Source organism: Puma concolor, chromosome B2, assembly GCF_028749965.1.
Source record: "Puma concolor isolate L17-30 chromosome B2, mPumCon1.1.hap2, whole genome shotgun sequence".
Lineage (NCBI taxonomy): Eukaryota > Metazoa > Chordata > Mammalia > Carnivora > Felidae > Puma > Puma concolor.
Genome location: NC_141671.1, coordinates 102,418,978 through 102,437,899, shown reverse-complemented (window position 1 = coordinate 102,437,899; position 18,922 = coordinate 102,418,978). Strand labels below are relative to the sequence as shown.

The following is an 18,922-nucleotide window of genomic DNA, read 5'->3' as shown; positions in this document are numbered from 1 at the left end:
GTTCATAGGAGCCCCACATCCTCCAGAGTCTTCTCATGCGGTTTCTTTCCCCACTCAACATGTAGGCCATGGTGGGTGTGGCCATCTTTCACTTCCTGTGGGACTGCCTACAGCCTCAGGATGCCATGTAAGTGCCCAAATAAATCTCCCTACCGGAGGATCCGAGAGAACAAAGCTGTCTGAGAAAGCCAAAAGTCTGACCATATGGTTTTTTTGCTCCAAGGGATTTATTTCAGTGGTAGCTAGAGCAGTTGTACAGAGCATGTGTCGAATGATGATGAGCTCTCCTCTCACCAGGCACTGACCAGAAGGGGGAGAGGGCCTAGCAGAAGATGGGGGGTGAGCTGCCCCCAGGACTAGGCGACAGAATTCTCTCTCCAACCGTATGATGCTGCTGCTCTGAGGTAGGTCAAGACTCTACCTGATGACCATGGACATTGCACAGTGGGAATCTGAAGAGCCATAGAAATTGGCAAAGACTGGAGTGGTGTCCGGGGAGTTATTTTCAGTATTTTAGATGGTCAGGGGGAAATTATACATTTATCCACAACCAGGTTGCGAAGGCAGACTCAACTGCTGTGGCTTCCATTGGCAGGAATGAGCTAATCTCACGTGGTGACTCTGGAAGGGAAATACTGAGTGCCACAGAAAGAAAACACCTTTATCCCCAAGACTTTCTCGTTTAGGGATTCTTCAGATGGTAAACCAGAACCAGGACCCAGAAAATTGTTTTTTTAATTGACATGAAAAAATTGGTCTTAATATCTAAATTTTTGCTTTAAGAAATCAGATAAAATGATTTGTATTATTTTATTTTGGAAACTGTTTGCTTCATTCAATCCCGAGATACGACAATACAAGAGCTTTGGCATGAGAGTCATCTTAAGTGAATAAAAAACACAATTTAATGAAATGGCATTTTTGAAGCTTTTAGCAGAGCAAATTTTTAAATTATCTTGCTTAAATTAGATTGCTGTGCTGTCTTCTTTCAGTACTTATAAGAGCCCTGTTTTGTTTCTGGTTTCACTGCATTAACCACCAAGATTTTTTTTTTAATTGATGTATAACATTCACACAGAAAAGTACAGAAATTAAGTGCACCGATAACTGACTTTTCATGAAGCGAACATTCCTGTGCAAACAGCAGCCAGATGGAGAAAGAATGTCCCCCAAATACCTAAAGCCCCTTACACCCCTTCCCAGTCCCTAACCACACCCACTCCAAACGTAACTGATAGCATTATTTCTAACAACATTTCAACATTATTTCTAACAACATTTCAAACAAATTTTGTTTGATTCTGTTTATTTTGTTATTTTACTTTGTGTAAATAAAATTGTGCTATGTAATCTTGTGTCCCCCTTAACATTGTATTTGGAAGATTTCTCCATGTTGTTATGAGTCTGTTCATTCTCATTGCTGCGTAATATTGTATAACTATACCAAAATTTATTTAACCCTTCTTCTATTATACATGGGCTTTTATGTTGTTTCCAATGCAGGGCTATTACAAAGAATACTGCTAAGAACACTCTTCTACATGTCAATGGGTGAGCATGTGTAACATTTGTGTAGGATAGATTCCTTGATGGAGAGACCTTGAGTTATAGGATATGAGTGTGTTCAGCTTTCAGATACTGCAAGTTTGCCAGTGTCTTTATCAATATACACTCTCATCAGTATGTATGACAGTTCCATTTATTCCATATCCTCACAAATGTTTTTGTTGTTTTAGACAATGCATTGTGATTTTACTCTTCTTTGATGATCAGAGCAGCTTTTAATCTGTTTAATGGCCATTGGGATGTCCTTTTTTGTGAAATTTCTTCTCAAGTATTTGCCTGTTTCTTTATTAGGTTGTCTACCTTTTCCTTATGGATTTACAGGAGTTCTTTGCTGGATTTAACATCGCAGTTAACTTCCACTGTGTGCATGCCTTTTGATTCTGATGTCATTTGACAAAGTCATACTTAATTTTAATATAGTCCAAATTATCATATTTTTCCTTTACGGTTAGCATTTTCTTGTGTTCTGTTCTTTAAAAATCTTTACTTCTCGCAAAGTGTGAAGCTATCCTGTTTTCTTCTTAAAGTATTATTTTACCTTTCACATTTGGTTCTACCATCCATGTGGAGTTCATTTTTGCATGGTATAAAGTAGAGGTTAAGAATAATTCTTTTCAGGGGCACCTGGGCGGCTCAGTCAGTTAAGTGCCTGACTCTTAATTTCGGCACAGGTCTTGATCTCACAGTTTCATGAGTTTGAGCCCCACAGCAGGCACTGCACTGCCAGCAGCTTGAGATTCTACCCCTCTCTCTCTGCCTTCCGCCACCCTCTCTATCTCAAAGTAAATAAAACTTTTTAAAAAACAGAATTTTTTTCAGAACATCTAGATGGCACAGTCAGTTGAGCATCCAACTCGTGATTTCAGCGCAGGTCATGATCCCAGAGTCACAGGATCACACCCCACATCAGGCTCCACACGCGGCGCTGGAGCAAACAACAAACATTATTGTTTCAGAAGTTCCGGAGGCTAGAAGTTAAAAATCAAGGGGTGGCTAGGGCCGTGCTCCCTCTGAAGGCTCTAGCGAAGAATCCGTCTTAGCTCCTTGGCACTCCTTGGCTTGCAGCTGCATTGATCTGATCTCTGCCTCCATTCCCACATGGCCCTGTTCCCCTCATGTCACCCTGTGTCTAAATTTCCTTCTTATAAGGACACCGGTCATATTGGATTTAGGACCCACCCTAATCCACTCTGACCTCATTTCAATGAATTATATCTACAGAGATCCTATTTCCAAGGAAGGTCACCTTTTGAAGTACTGAGGGGGTTAGGACTTCATTGTATCTTTCTGAGGCACAACCCACAATACCCAGTGAACCCAACACCACTTACTGAACTTCAGCATCATCTTTGTCATAATTTGGATGACTCTTTGTATAGGTCTATTTTGGGACCTTCTTTTTTCTTCTATTGGCCTATTTATCCTAAACAAATACCACACTGTCTTAATTACTATTATTTTATAATGAATTTTGAAACTGATAGAGTAAGTTTTCCAGCCTTGTTGTTCTTCTTCAACATTATCTTGGCTTGTGGCTCTTTGCATTTCCATATATGTTTTTGAATCAACTTGTCAATTTCCACCTGGGGAAAAAAAACCTATCTTTTTTTTTTTTTTTAATTGAAATGCATTGAAGATTCAGTCTGGGGAGGGGACTGACTTAAAAAACAGACTTCCAGTTCATTTACATGCATAACCCTCTATTATTTAGGTCTTTAAGTTCTCTCAGTGTTTTGTGTTGGATTTATTCCTAGTTATTTGATTTTTTTTTTTTTTTTTTTTTGGACGGAGATTTGTTTTGAATAAATAAGAAGCAGAGGAAGAGAAGACAAGCATCTGCTGGGTTTCTACTTTCACTTCACACTATCCAGGAATTTTCCTGATTTTACCAAGCATAGCAGGGCTAAGGTTTAGGTTGAGGTGTCACTGACTCCAAATATGACCTAGACAAATAAATTAGCTACTGCTTCAAAAATGCAGTTTTTTATGCAGTCCTGGGTGTGGGTAAAATAGGTCCTTGGTAGAGAAAAGGTAGAGGTGTTTCCTTACCCGTGTTGCCGCATGGCAAACCTGTGCTCGGGCTAGAAGAGACGGACACAAGAGGCTGGATGGGAGTTGGGGACTAGATTTGTGATTTTCGGTGTTCTTAGAACATTAGGGTTCCATGGAAGTGCCAAGTGGGCCAGAAGGATGGCCCAGGTGGTAGCATTTTGAGTCCTTTTACCCTTGAACCAAGACTGTTCTGTTCTACTTTCATCTAATATATTGGCATTCGGTATCAACCTTGAAAATGTGTGCACATGTATGAATTCAGAAGGTTCTTGTACTAAAAACATAGCACTAAAACTACTGGACTAGATATTCTTCAACATTTCATTCATCCTTAAGATTCTGGGATTATAATATTGTAGCCAGCCTACACTTCAAGGGCTCTACACACATCATTATTAATCTTGAACTTGGCAGTATTGTGATACTGTGTGCATTTCATGGACCTTCCCAGGAGCCACTGCACAGTATCTGTTTGGAAGGTCTCAGGAGTAGTAATCAGGCAGAGCTCAGGGACCTGTCCAGCAGCTGTACCTGCATCATAAGTTGTTCAGACTCTGGACAGCAGATCCCTAGAAACAGCTTCACTTATAAGGGCAAGGCAGAAATAATTCAAGTATACTACAAAACAGTTTCTCTTTTTACCTGACATCTAAGTAATGTGATCACCTGAAAGAAACTCATTGCTCATTCTTTAACTCGTTAAAGAAAAGACATGATTATTATAAATATAAACTTCATTCCATGAGTCTTATAGAATAACAGAATCTTTTTCCTTCTGAAAGTCAACTAATTAGTTATTCCAGTGGCATTTATTTCTTCCCCATCTTCAGCCTAAAAGTTTAAACTTAATAATTCATTATTATTATTATGAATCATATTATTACTATGCTTGCTTGGGGCTGATGGAGATTACAGGGGGCAAAGGGGAGCCCTAAAAGCCCCACCCGAGCCCTCCAGCCATCCCTTTGCTTGACTCAGTCCAACCATTTGTGCCATTAAGCCCAGAATATATACCTTTCTAGTCTGACTTCAGAGCTGGCCTCTTGGGCAGCTGAGTGTAAACTCATTTGCTGGTTTGGTGGTGCCCTGCTCACAGGGAGCCTCTGATTCCCTGAGCCAGCCTTTTGTAGTTCTGCCTTCCTGCCCTCTTATTCTGTGGTCAGTAATTTCTTTCTGCTGGCCAAGTGCCTTCTGTGCTCATCTCTTTTTCTGTCTGTCTTCCTCCTCTTTTCTTCTGCTCTTTACTCCCCCTCCAGCAAATAATCAAACAAGCAACAACCGAGCCTCAGTTGAGTCTCCCCAACTCATTGGAGTAAAGCCAGAAGAAATAGAGCCCCGCAGGCAAGGGAAGCAGATGGGTCAGTGGTGCCTTCTCAGAGCACCCCTCCTCCTCCCCCAAGGGGAGCGAAGGCCACAGTAGTCATAAAGTGGGTTTGGTTTCCTAGGGAACCCTGTGTTTTCTGGTTCCCGTCCTCCTCCCTTGTGATTGGGCTTTGTGCACTGGCTTGTTTAATGCATTATCCCGCCATTTGGAACGCTTTAATTTTTCAGACAATTGACTTTAGACTCGCAGAGAATATTGTAGCATGGAAGGAGTCAGGACTGTATTTGAAATCTATTGTTATCTTTGTGCACAGGCTCCCCAGCTTGTACCTCACGCTGTGCAGGGCAGCCACAGCCACAGGAGAGCTATGGAGGGGAGGGGAAGTCACTCTCCCTGCCCCCACATTCTTTGCTTTTGACAATAAGACTCAGCAAAGACTCATACAGTTGTTTCTTAGTAAGGGGGCTCCACAAGTGTGTGCTGGCTTATCATCAGCCTCTATTGTCTAGAGGAAGACTTGGAATCCCCATTGGAGAATTTATATAATTGGTCACAGAAGTGAACTAAAAAGGATAAAGCCCTTTGAATGCAACAAAATGACTAGAAGTGCCTCTTCTGTGCAAGGCATTGGGCCAAGCAAGGTGCCAGTGGTTCGAAGATAAATTTAGAGTAGGTTCCTGCCCTCAAGGAGCTGTCTCTTTCCCTTGCAGTAGATGATATGGTAAGTTCTATAGGAGAGGTACAAATAGAGTGAGATTGATTCTAGTGGAGGAAATTGGGCAGGAACTTCAGGGAGGGATTTATATTAGAGTTGGGCCTGAGGGCAGGTTGGTTCTCCATTCTTGCAAGTGGAAGTAAGAACACATAAGAGGGAAGAAACGGCACAGGAAGGCCTGGGGAAGGGGCAGATGCTGGGAACAGCAAGTGCTTTGGTAAGACTGGGCGTGAAGGAGGAAGAAGAAATGGAAGATAAGGTTGAGGTGGGTTTGGATGAATGGTGGCTTTAAGTACAAAGTTGAAGAGTTTGTGTAAGTCATCTGTGTTTTGTTTTGTTTTGTTTTTTTGCAGTGCCACCAAGCCCTGAGGTTCTTAGGAGGTAGCTCAGAGGCACTGCAGGGGCAAAGGTCCAGAGCAGCTCCCCTCTTCTCCATGTTGTATACTGGAGAATCGTCTTTCTTTTCTTTTTTTTTTTTTTTTTTTAATGTTTGTTTATTTTTGAGAGGGAGAGAGAGACAGTGTGAGCAGGAGAGGGGAAGAGAGAGAGGGAGACACAGAATCCGAAGCAGGCTCCAGGCTCTGAGCTGTCAGCACAGAGCCCGATGTGGGGCTCAAACCCACGAACTGTGAGATCATGACCTGAGCCGAAGTCGGAGCCTTAACCGACTGAGCCACCCCGGCGCCCTGAGAATCGTCTTTCTTTAAAGAGTATTCCACTTTAAGAAAAACTGAAACCCATTGGTATATGCAAAAGGGAGACACTCATTTATCCAGTCAGTTAACAAATATTTATTATGTGACTTTTACATACCTAGCCCTGTACTAGGTTCTACTGAAAGATCACTGAAGATTTCAAACCAGTCAGTAGCATGGTGGCAAGAACCACTGGTTAGCATCCTGAGTTATAATCCTGCCTCTGCCACCTACTATTCGTAAGACCTAAGGCAAGTCTCCTGGTCTCACTGGGACCAGTTTCTCACCTGGAAAATACAGCTAATAAGTCATTCCCAGCTGGGGCATTCTGAAACTGACATGATCAGAGCTGTAATTCAGAGCTTTCATGTGTGTCCATAGAGTGGGAAAAGGAGACACCAAAGTCAGGCCAGTTAGGAGGTCATAGCAAGAACTTCTGTGAGTCATCCTAAGACTCTGAGTGAAGACTTTCACTCACTCATTCAACAAACATACAACACTCAACGCCAGCCACTGTGCTAAGCATTGATACACTAGCAGTGACCAAAACGAGGTCCCCACCTTTAAGGTACATTATATTTAGGAGGTAGCATGGGTGATAGATCTAGGGATATAGTTTAAAACACGTGACTAGGGGTAATGGTTGGGACTATGGAAGTATATGAAATACCAGGGAAGAGAAGGCAAAAAGCTTTGGGGGAGAAAAAGAGATCTGAGGTGATAGAACATACAGAAAATTCTGTGGAAAACCAACTAATATTCACTCCATGATAGAAAGCACGTTCTTGGGGTTGCCTGGGTGGCTCAGTCAGTTAAGCATCCAACTCTTGATTTCGGCTCAGGTCATGATCTCACAGTCGTGAGTTTGAGCCCCGCGTCCGGCTCCACGCTGACAGTTCTGGAGCCTACTTGGGATTCTCTCTGTCTGCCCCTCCTCTGCTCATGCTCTCTCTTTCTTTCTCGCACAATAAATAAACTTAAAAAAAAAGGAAAGCACATCTTTCATCAAGCCAACATGACAAACCCATCCCTCAAAATATCCTGTTGGGGCTAAGAAGCTATAACACAGAAGAGATCATGTCCATTTAGACACCCGCTTCTCCTTGACCACATCACTCCTGTACATGAAGCAAAGTTACACCAAAGCCGTATATGGCTTTATATAAGAGCAGATCTACTTGGTTTCCTCAGAAAGGTCTTAAATAAGTACCAGTGGTATGTAAAAATGCTAAGAGCAACTGCCTAAGCTCCTGGCCCCTCAAATCTTTTTCTAAACCAGCTGGCTCTTTTTTACTTTCCCCCAAGTTATTGGAGTGGATCCAAAAGCAGATTCTGAGATCCTCCAGCTTTTCCTTATTTACCCTGCCAGTAATTACATGTCACAGGTTGTCTTCCCTACTGGAGTCTGAGGCTGAGCAATTAGTCTCCCATTGTCTTTACAGGAAATGACATCCATGTGGCTTCTGGGGAAAGCAACTGTTGACCACTCTGGCTAAAATAATTTGGAAAGTGTTCAGCACTTCCTCTGGTTGATCATTTAAACTGGCTGATTTAGAAAGCTCTTGGAAATGTGCAAAGTGAACAAAGGTTGTCAGAACCAGAAATACTCCTGGGTCACTTCCCCAAACAAAACAAGTCTCTAAACTGTTGCTGTGGCCTCTCGATGCACCAACTTGTCTGGACTCTTCAGCATGTGGCTGAGCCCAGTGCCTCTGTGTTCTGTTCCTTGTATAATGCTTTATTGGGCACTGAGTGGTCAAGATGCTTTCCAGCTACTGGTCATTGAACACCCAACTCAAGGAGGCCTGAACAATATGAAATTTACTGGATTCCATTGGTTCCACAGACTTCAGGGTTGACCTAATGCAGTCACCCCAACTTTGCTTCTCTGGGATTTTTTGTCTTTACCTTCCTCTCTGGGCCAGCTTTATCATTAGACTGAGCAAGGTAGCTACAGAAGCCCTAGGCATCACATCCCATGGAACATTCAGAAAGGAGGAATTTAATCAGAATGAGAAGAAGCTCCCAGGAAACCGTTCTTCACATCTTGTTGGCCTGCATTGGGTCGCATGCCTAGTCTTGAACCAGTCATTGGCAAGAGGAATGCGTTCCCCTTAGATCAGTGCATCTGAAACCTTGTGGACACACAGGTCACCTGGGGATCTTGTAACATAGATTCTGACTCAGTAGGTTTGGGATGGGACCTCAGAGTTGACATTTCTCAGAAGTTCCCAGGTGATGCCGATGTTGCTGGTTGGCACACTGCAAAGCCTTAGACCCATCAAGTCCCCACCCTCCAGCTGGGAGTGTTGTCGCCTGCCCCTGAGGCACTGTGGCTGAAGGAATATGGGGGATCTGTTAGGAAGAAGGGAGAAGGGATGACCCATGCAGATGAGAACCATGTTAGAGATACTTGTTCCCAGCGGTAATGAGATCTTACCTTTAATCAGGAGCTGCACCACTCTCAACAATAGCCAAATTATGGAAAGAGCCTAAATGTCCATCAACTGATGAATGGATAAAGAAATTGTGGTTTATATACACAATGGAATACTACGTGGCAATGAGAAAAAATGAAATATGGCCTTTTGTAGCTACGTGGATGGAACTGGAGAGTGTGATGCTAAGTGAAATAAGCCATACAGAGAAAGACAGATACCATATGGTTTCACTCTTATGTGGATCCTGAGAAACTTAACAGGAACCCATGGGGGAGGGGAAGGAAAAAAAAAAAAAAAAAGAGGTTAGAGTGGGAGAGAGCCAAAGCCTAAGAGACTGTTGAGAACTGAGAACAAACTAAGGGTTGATGGGGGGTGGGAGGGAGGAGAGGGTGGGTGATGGGTATTGAGGAGGGCACCTTTTGGGATGAGCACTGGGTGTTGTATGGAAACCAATTTGACAATAAATTTCATATATAAATAAAAAAAAAAATCAGGAGCTGCACATAGTCTATGATATGTATTAGAAACAAAAAGTACATGCAGTGCAGTGTGTTGTGTGGGAATGCCTGTAAATATCTTACTATTTATTTACGAGGATGTATATGTCATAATTCTTGAAACAAAAGATTAAACAGTCATGCTCCTGTTCATTATCATTAAGCTGTTTTTATTTAATACCATATACCTAGTGTGTCTCAAGAAGAACAAATTCAAGTGAGATGGACATCCTCTCTAAAGGGAAGTAAAAGAAGAGAACATTTTATTGCCTCATTTCAGTACTTTATACTTTGAATATGGAGTGTTTAGGTGTCCTGTCTACATATTTAGGAGCTCACAAGCTGCCAGAGAGAGGTGACATAATAGTCCTATCAGCTGAGTCCGTGTGGGGCAGGAAGCAAGCCCTTGAGCTCACTCATTCAAACAGTGCTGGCTGTGTGCCTTCCCTCCTGTGTGTGCTATGAGGCAGGGCATTATTTGCCATGCGAGGAATAAAAAAAGAGGGCCTTCCTTTACAGCTTAAAAAGTAGGATACAGAAGTGTATTTCAAGTATCTGTATCAAATAAAACATAATTTTTGAAAACAGAAAAACAGGGGTAAGATAACAGCACATTGGGAAAATGAAGTTAGAAAGAGCTCACAAAGAGAAGTAGGTAGGCCAGGCCTAAGAGCAGGGGCTCATGACCTGGGGGTCCATGGATGGAGTTCAGGGGTCTGTGAAATTGGATGGTGGAAAAAAATTTATTTTTACTAACCATTAATCAAAATCTAACATTTCTAGGGCACCTGGGTGGCTAGTTAAGCGTCCAACTTTGGCTCAGGTCGTGGTCTCATAGTTCGTGGATTCGAGCCCCGCGTCGGGCTCTGTGCTGACGACTCAGAACCTGGAGCCTGCTTCGGATTCTGTGTCTCCCTCTCTCTCTTCCCCTCCCCTGCTCACACTCTGTCTCTCTCTCCCTCTTAAAAATAAATAAACATTAAAAAAAAAAGAAAGAAATCTAACATTTCCTTCTATTATGAAAGTAGCACTAGCTATTTGTCACCAATAGAAATTATGGGTGTTTTCATATTACTTTATAGTTACAGATATTCTAAAATACCATTTATGCCCAATAGTACTTCAGATTGCAGTAATTATTAGACTTTTGCTGGACCTTATTTAAATATAAAAAAAATTGTTTTGTTATGTATTTTGATAACTGCATATCAGTATACCTCTTTTGAATCCTGTTCATTGCATGTATTAATTTTAAGCATTTAAAAACATTATTCTGAGGAGCACTGGGTGGCTCAGTCAGTTAAGCGTCAGACTCTTGCTTTTAGCTCAGCTCATGATCTGATGGTTTGTGAGTTCAAGCCCCATGTCTGGCTCCACACTAACAGCATGGAGCCTGCTTGGGATTCTCTCTCCCTCTCTCCTCTCTCTCTCTCTCTCTCCCTCCCTCCCTCCCTCCCTCCCTCCCTCCCCCTCTCTCCTCTTCTCCCACTCACATGCGCACTCTCTCTCAAAAATAAACTTTAAAAATAAAAATAAATAAAAACGTTATTCTGAGAAACATGTCTCTAGGCTGCAGTGGCACAAAAAGAATAAAGATCCCCTGCCTCAGAAAATGGCTAGGCCCCTTACCAGCATTTGTGGGGCAGAGACACTCACGGAAGAAACCAGCAGACCCACAGGCTCAGGCAGGACTGGCGACTGCATCTTCCGATGGAAGATGTGGAGACAAAGCGGAGGGAAGTTGGAGTCCCAGGCTAATGTAATTTCACAGAGAAATTTGAAGGTCAGGGGAAGCGGTGGAAGGTGTTTCCACAAGGCTTTAAGTTCGGTTTAGGAAGGATGCCTTGCAGAGCCGTGAGAGTGGGATTTGAAGGGAAGAAACTGGGGGCCAGGAATTGAGTTTCTGCAAGGTGTGATGCCAACCAGTGTGATGATAAGAGAGAGGGAAGGCGGTGAGTCCCGCACGCCCGAAGGATGAGAAGGGCAGGCCAGGACCACGGTGTCCAGTGGAGGTGAGGAAGGCCGTGTTTGCTTTCAGGCCTGGGTGATTAGGAGAAAGATCATAGCTCCTCGAATGCTCTGAGTGTTTACTGCATGCCAGCTGCTGTTTTAAGCCTTTCTGTGACATTTATGTCACTAAATTTATATCACTTAATCTCCATAACCACCCTGGGGGGTCAATACAATAATCCCTATTTTACAGATAAGAAAATGAAGTCTAGGAAAGAAAGGTGAGGGTCTCTCAGCCAGCAGGGGAGAAGAGAGTATATTATTAAAAGAAACAGGGAAGAGGAATTGGTTTGAGGGAGAAATTTTTTATGACTTCAATTTTAGGTCTTTTTGCATAGTTCTTTAGTCTTCAATTATTTTATTTTTTAAATTTTTTATTTATTTATTTATTTATTTATTTATTTATTTATTTATTTATTTATTTATTTTGAGAGAGAGAGCATGAGCGGGGGAGGGGCAGGGAAGGAAGGAGACGCAGAATCCAAAGCAGGCTCCAGGCTCTAGGCTCTGAGCTGTCAGCACAGAGCCTGACGCGGGGCTCAAACCCACAAACCATGAGGATCATGACCTGAGCCGAAGTCAGACGCCTAACCGACTGAGCCACCCAGGCGCCCCTGTCTTCAATTATTTTAAGTAAGGGCTAAAAATTCAAAGTATGAGCACAGTTTCTGGTTTATTTCACTGTCCCGATTTTAATTTATTTGTTATTAGTGGGTGCTGAGTTAATTTGTAAATTGGTTTCATCTTCCTGTGAAAAACAAAAAGGAATCTGGCAGTGAGTTTGGTACATTGATGAGTGCCCCAAACAAGGAAGATGTTGTGGTTTCCAGAAGGGTAAATTACTTCTGTGTAGCGATGCATTTTTCCTTTTGTTGTGGTTTGTCTTTCAGGACTGGTCCAGCAGCTGTATTAGAAGACATGTGGTGTGTATGAAGTTTGTGATAGTCGGGGGAAATTTTGGTAAGTGTTGCTGCATTTACTTCTAATATCTTTTGTTGTAAAATGGTGCCCCAAAGGGAAGCCAATGCCTTGTTTTGTGCATCTTTTACATCTACACTAAATTTAGACAAAATGGGATTTTATCATTAGATGTAACATTCAGTTGGTACTTTCTAACAGTATGACTTTTTTCTTGTTGTTACTGATATGTTATTAAGTAATATTAGAAATATGGAGTTTTCTAAGATTTAATAAGAAATCTAGATTTAGGAAAGTTTCTGAATACAGGATAAAGAATACCCTTGACAGTTGAGCTTGTAGTCTAGGTAACCTAGACTATATGAGTATAGTCTAACATGGACTATAAGAGTAATAAACTGCAGACCAATAGAATAACAACAGCAACAAAGATTCTCCGCTGCAGAGAGATCCTTATGGCCTATCTGTTGAAACAAGAAATAGTCAGTTAGCTGCTTGGGAAATGGAAAGTTGAAGGGAAGCAAGAACTCAGCACGTCTGGGAGCCAGTCCCAGCATGACAGTGGCCGGAGAGGCCAAGAACATTAAATTCAGCAACCACCCAGAAGACCTTGCTAGCAGTAGTAAAAAGAACAGTCTTCGAGATCAGGAGACCCGGGTTGAAGTTTAAGTTCTACACTAACTGGTTGTTACATACCCTCCCTGAGCCTCAGTTTCCTCATCTGTAAAATGAGGCTTGTAATGTTACCTCCGTCATAAGGTTGTCATGAGAATAAAATGAGCTAGGTAGTGCTGGGGCATAGTAGGTGTTCAATAAAGCAGTTATTCTTGATAACAGCTCTTGATAACAGCCTCGTTTGGAAACTAGACATTTGCCACTGAACTCAGACCACCAAAAGGTGTACATATCTCCCAGCAAGAGGGCCACTGGGGATGGGTTGGTCACACCACATTTGCTGTCACAAGAGATGTCACGGCTGGTCACCACAGTCCGTCCTCCAGAGTCTACTCTGTAACACCTTGTGGGAACCCCAGGACATTTGCTGTCTTCTCCACCTCTGCCTACCCATTCTTAGATGTGCTTGACTAATTTAACTTACCTTCCTGTTACCTTTGCAGCCAAGTGCAGTTAGAGTTTGGAGTTCGTTTGAGTTCCATTCAGTTTTGGAGTTAACGTTACTATGAACCAAAATAATGAGAAGGAAAAGAAGGGTCGGGAGTAGATGGTCCTCGTGGTTTGGGTCTTGGGTACCATATTTAGGCATTCATTTCCAAAGTTTTATTTTTATTTATTTATTTACTTTTTTGTCTGTGCTTATTATGTACTCCTCCCGGAGATCCAGTTATCAGACTAAATTTTTGAGCTTTAACTACAAGAATTTGGCATTGGAATGGGACTTTTCCTGTGGTTGGAGGGAATCAACTGTGTCACTGCAGATGGGCTGGTGTTTAAGATTAGGTGTCCCTAAGTGGACCCCTTTGTTTCATAGAATTGGAGAGATGGACACAGCTTCAGGGGTCGTCCAGCCCATTCTCCCTCGAGCCAAAATCAAATCTCTTCTACAGAACCCGTGACAAAGGGCAGTCCAAATTCTCTCAGGGGTAGGGAGCTTGCTACGTGAAGAGTAGCTTGCGCCAATTAAAAAAAAAAGTTAAGGGAAACAGGAAAATTTTAGAGGGTAATGAAATTGTTCTGGATCTTGATCTGTGGCAATATTTTTTGTTTGTTTGTTTAATTTTTTGAGAGAGAGGGCAAGCAGGGGAGGGGCAGAGAGAGAAGGACAGAGGATCTGAAGCAGGCTCTGTGCTGACAGCAGCGATCCCAATATGGCGCTTAAACTCACAAACCGCGAGATCATGACCTGAGCGGACATCAGATGCTCAGCCAACTGAACCACCCAGGTGCCCCCATCTGTGGTGATATTGATACAACTGTATATTTCCTGCAAATTCATAGAACTCTACAATAAAAGGGTGACTTTTGCTCTATGTTAATTAAACCGTAGTTTTACAATGGGAAAAAAAATGAGCAAATACCTGGGTGTTTAGCTCAAATGGTTAAAAAGAAAGAAGGGAAGCAGGGAGGGAAGGAAAGCATTCTAGTCTTTACAGTGAATTATGACATATGCTCCATGAAGCAGGACCTTGGTCTTTTTCCTTCCTCTGGTCTCAGTGCCCAGACAGTGCCTGGCACAATGGAAGGCCTGTGATAAATATTATTGAGCCGCCTATGCTCTTAGTCACTTTCTAAGTAGAGACCTGTCTTTCCACTCTGTCACACACCAGCCCTTCCGGTATTTGGAGACACTCTCCATCATTCATCTTCCCCTCTCTGGGCTGAACTTACCATGTTCCATTCTTGTACTGTTTGTCTCCTGATATTATTTCCCTCTCCCTCCCACCCTGCCTCTCCTTGAGGAAGCATCTGCTTTACCACACCCCTCCTGGATACGTGGCCCAGCGCTGGGAACCCTGCCCCTGAGGTGGTTGGTCCACCAGCGGTACCGTAGGCCATTGGTACCATGGGCCATTGCATCTATAGACGATGTGAGGAGACACCAACCCCAGTGTTCTTTTGCAGTCAGTACTGAGTGCCTGGTAATGGAACATGAAGGATTTGTTAACAGTCGTCTTCGAAGAATGGAACTGTTAAAAGTAGGGAGAAGAGCCATCCAAGAGATAGGGTGACGGCAAATCCGTCTTCTTACGCGTCTTGACTGAAATGAGGGCAAGCCTCACCACCCTTTGTTTAAGACAGCAGTAGTGTTCTTTATAAATCTTTCAAGGTAGCACTGTATCACATGTCCTGACTCTTCATTATGAGTCATAGGAAGTTTGAAATTCTTAAAATTAAAACTTGTGAGTGCCTTGAAAAATCTAGACTCCCACCACCCTCCCCCCACCCACCCAGCCATACCTGGGGGAGATATGTAAATATATAAACAGAGAGCAGTGGTTCTCAACCCAGATTAATTTTGTTCTCCCAAAGGACACTAGTCAATGTCTGAAGACATTTTTGGTTGTCACAGCAGGGGGTGGGGAGTTGTGTGCTATGGGCATCGCGTGGGTGGAGGCCATGGATTCTGCTCACTACTAACTATCCTGTAGTGCACAGGACAGCAATCCCCTCATGCAGAATGATCGGGCCCAAGGTGTCAAAACTGCTGAGACTGAGAAACCTGATATAGAAGGAATTTTTAAAATTTAATACCCGAAGTACTTATTATTTTGAAGGTATAAAATCTTTAATATTTTGGCATTTAGTTAGAGGTCAATATAGAACCAGAAAACGTAGAGAGGTTTGGTCAGAGAATCATAGGGCTGAAAGGTCTCATAAGAGACTCTGTCTTACATTGCCCCTGACTCCAAGCAAGACGTGACTTCAGCAAGACAGATGGGCATCTGAAGGCTTATACTGATGACTGTAAACTGAAAATGAGACTCACACAACATGATCCTCACACTCACACAAAAGAGGTTGTCTCATATTTTAATTTCAGCCCCAGCTTCTTCACAAGTGCCTGTCTCTAGATAGCCTTTGAGATGTAATGGTATTTCAATCTGGGCTAGTCCTTCCTTTTAAATCAAGGGCAGCGATTCTGGTGTGATGAAAATGTGCTTAGGGAGGAGAGAGATCTCATTACAGATGATTGAGATTGGGTATTTTGGTACACAGTGCTGTTTATTTGCATCAATTTCCTAGTGACACCACAGTCTGGTTTAAGTGTAAGTTATTGAGAGCTTTTGTAGCCCAAGATGGCTACACTTGCTAAAGCAGGGAGATTAAAGCAACGTATGTCAAGTTGTGATATAGGACGATCCACTTGAAAAGACTTTAATTATAGGGCTTATTTTGGGAGGGTAACTGTGCTTTTTGTGAGGTATATTTTGGGATCTACTAACCCAGCTTCAAGGCTAGTAATATCTTCCCAGAAAGGGTGTGGCTTGTGCTGGTGGACATAAATATTTTCTCACCAAAACCTTCAGTATAATATTCTTTCGACTTTACAACTCTGCATTTTTCCTTTTCTGATAATCTTTCCCTTTGCAAAAAATGCATTCTGGAACGTTGGAGAAGACAAGGGTAAAAGATCTCATTTCAGATGGCCAAGCCCAGAGATTTTGCATTTTCATCAGTCTGCTGTTTTTTAAGATGAATAGAATTTGGAGGAATGTACCAAAGCTGAATAGTAAGCAGTGTCAGGTGAGACTAAAACCATGTCAGTGCTAAATATTTTAATGTAAGAAACTATGGAAAAGCCACACATGTATAGCTTCTTATTTGCCAACACTGCCTCTCCAACCCCCGGGTAATTTTTGGAGGCCACTTCAGTGCCCTTTACCACAGCTAATGAGCTGGAGTCGGTACCCACTTACACTTTGCTCTTCAAGACTTGTGCCTTGGGGCACCTGGGTGGCTCAGTCAGTTGAGCGCCCGACTCTTGATTTGGGCTTAAGTCAGGATCCCAGGGCCACCCCATGTCAGGCTCTGTACTGACCATGGAGCTTGCTTGAGTTCTCTCTCTTTCTCCCTCTGCCCCTCTCCCCCACTCTTCTCTCACTCTCTCTCTTTCTAAAAAAAAACAAAAAGTATATTAAAAAAAAGGACTTGTGCCTTTTCCCAACTCTGCCTTTGGTGACCTCCTTCACTTCCCCATTAATACCTGAGGCCTTTGGCCTTCCTTAAAGGAAGGGTCGGAACTTTCTGCCCAGTGTTTCGTAGTCCTCATTTGAAAGTGAATGATAAAGGAGAGATTAGATCAACAAAATAAAATCAGCTTTTCCTTTACACAATGTGTATGGTAGGTGGATGGGGAGGAGGAACAGAGGTAGAGGAAGAACAGTTTTTTAACCCCCCCAAAATAACCACATCTGAGGGCAGAGAAGCACTTTTACCTAAATTCTAAGTCATGAGGGCAATAAAATGAGAGCCAGAATGCTCCATGGGGGAGAGTTGAAGGCAAAGCCTCCTAACTGTAGAAATCTCCAGAGAGGTGTCCCTGTTTTCCCAGAGGCAGTCTGTGGCCTGCATCTGAATCACCCAGAGAGACTATTTACGAGTACAGGTGCCTGGGCCCACTCTAGATGGACAGAATCTGAGCCCCTGTGGCAGGTACTTTCTTCATATCACTCTCCAAGTGACTCTTGTGCACACTGATATAAAGCCCTGCCCAGCCTCTAAGATTCCCTCCCATAAGCATGGCTGAAAGATGCAAACAACAGATCAGGCATTTTGAAGGTCAGACCAGTGCATGCTGCTCCTTGCTCTGCTGTGCATGGGAGGGTAGAGCACCATATTCTGTTACCTTGTTCTCTTGACCCTGGAAGCTATTTCGTGCTAAGAGAAGTGTCCTCGTTCCAGATTAGTTTGGGTGCCATCCTAAGCCAGATTCTTTGAAGCTACTATGAGACCGCCATCCTTCTTGTCTGCTCCAGCGGCACATAAATCTGCCAACAGCCCTCCCTCTAAAATTTACACTGCAGTGTGGGGTTGGTCTGCGGCAATGCTTAAAACCAGAATCTCCCACTCAAGGAGGGGAAACATTCTCAGAATAAGTAGCTGTTGTGTATTCTAGTACGTGACTGGACAGCTCACCCTGTGCAATAGATCCCATGTGGGATACAGGTATTAGGACCCACTGTGTAGACCTGCCTCTGACTGGTAAGGCTGTCCGTGCCAGTGGGTATTGTGGTATTGTTTGTATAGATAATTTAGGTTTATAAGGAGCTGTGGCATATTTGGTCCTCCCAAATCCCTCCTTAGGTGGTAGAACAGGTATTATCCCCAGATAAAATCTGCGACTCAGAAAATTTAGCCCGTGACTGAAGCAGGAGGCATTTGGGACTCTTTGTTGTCCCCCTCTCAAAGACTGGAGGCAGTGTTGGCATGTGGTGATATGGGGGTCGGGTGGTTGGCAAATGTCCTACGGTGCCTAAGACAGTTCTGCCCAGTGAAGAGCTGTCCCCGGAACAGTGTTTGTTGCACCCCCACAAAGAACTGCTCTGAAGTTGTGCGGCTAACTTGTGCAGTAGAACTGGGCTTGTATCTATGCTGTTTGAATCCAGACCCTTTATGGCCCTCTCCATCTTAAACGCATCACAGAATTAATTCCTGCATCACTGGGAGCTCTCACTGCATTAAAGTTTGAATTCTGAGGGACGGTTCTTTGGGTTGTGCCCTTGCTGCTCTGTGCGCCTGAACATAGGCACAGCGTGCCGTATGTGGTATCTGAGACCTCTGTGGCTGGGTTGAACCACTTACCTTGTACCTGTCATTCCTCTGTCAATGCCCAATGCAGGTGGAGAGAGTGTCATATTATTTTTTTTAAGAAGTTTGTTTATTTTGAGAGAAAGAGAGAGCACAAGCGGGGGAGAGGTAGAAAGAGAGGGAGAGACAGAATCCCAAGCAGGCTCACACTGGCAGCACAGAGCCTGATGTGGGGCTCGAACTCACAAACCACGAGTTCATGACCTGAGCCGAAATCAAGACTCGGACGCTTAACCAACTGAGCCCCCCAGGCGCCTCGAGAGAGTGCCATCTTTGAAGAAAGATCAAAGCCTAAGAGGATGTTCCACCTTTGATCCAGTCTTCCTGGCCTAAAAGCCATCTGGACAGGGAATTAGGTGTCAATTTCAGGAGTTTTTGGTATGATATCTTAGGCTTCATACTTGGTGCACTTCCAGAGCCTGGCATTGGAGCCTTGT

The 18,922-nt window shown here is 43.2% G+C and overlaps 1 protein-coding gene across 9 annotated transcripts in view; it reads left to right on the top strand.

Moving 5' to 3' along the window:
- Positions 1-18,922, top strand: part of FYN (FYN proto-oncogene, Src family tyrosine kinase) — a 214,445-nt gene that overhangs the window by 82,958 nt on the left and 112,565 nt on the right. For 8 of the 9 annotated variants that reach the window (XM_086707615.1, XM_086707614.1, XM_086707604.1 and 5 more), the window contains one exon: positions 12,191-12,260. The gene's annotated coding sequence lies outside the window, so the exon portion shown is untranslated. Of the gene's footprint in view, positions 1-379; positions 405-12,190; positions 12,261-18,922 lie in introns of those variants that run through there. The other variant, XM_025925285.2, reaches the window with a different exon arrangement.